This window comes from Micropterus dolomieu, unplaced genomic scaffold (assembly GCF_021292245.1).
Source record: "Micropterus dolomieu isolate WLL.071019.BEF.003 ecotype Adirondacks unplaced genomic scaffold, ASM2129224v1 contig_5176, whole genome shotgun sequence".
NCBI lineage: Eukaryota > Metazoa > Chordata > Actinopteri > Centrarchiformes > Centrarchidae > Micropterus > Micropterus dolomieu.
This window is the reverse complement of record NW_025734165.1, coordinates 1-507: the sequence shown is the minus strand read 5'-3', so window position 1 is coordinate 507 and position 507 is coordinate 1. Positions and strand designations below refer to the sequence as shown.

The 507-nt window shown below is 40.6% G+C and overlaps 1 non-coding gene across 1 annotated transcript; it reads right to left on the bottom strand.

The window, feature by feature from the left end:
- Nucleotides 1–13: 13 nt before the first annotated feature.
- On the bottom strand, nucleotides 14–124 carry trnal-caa. The gene is made up of 2 exons: nucleotides 87–124; nucleotides 14–59 (listed from the first exon to the last, which is right to left on the bottom strand). It is a non-coding gene; the product is annotated as a tRNA-Leu (tRNA).
- Between the last annotated feature and the right edge of the window lie 383 nt (nucleotides 125–507).

Below are 507 nucleotides of genomic sequence, written 5' to 3'. Positions count from 1 at the left end.
CAGTTCTAAAGTGTGTCAGGAGTGGGATTTGAACCCACGCCTCCATTTGGAGACCAGAATTCCCTTTGATCAGGAAGGAGTTGATCCTTGAGTCTGGCAACTTAGACCACTCGGCCATCCTGACAACTACAGAGAAGAAAAAAAGAATACGTAACACTAATTTGACCCATTTTATCGTAAAACCACCTTTATGAATTTGGCTCCACATCAAGTGTCTCTCTCTGTGTGTTTACTAACTATTGGTAAGAATTTCCCCTTGCTGCATAAAATGATTTTGCACCAACTCTGCTGCTTTAAATTGCGTCCAAAAAAAAAAAAAAGACTTAAACTTGTTGTTCTGCCGACAATCACAGTTCTAAAGTGTGTCAGGATTGGGATTTGAACCCACGCCTCCATTTGGAGACCATCCTGACAACTACGGAGGAGACAAAAAGAATACGTAACACTAATTTGACCCATTTTATCGTAAAACCACCTTTATGAATTTGGCTCCACATCAAGTGTCTC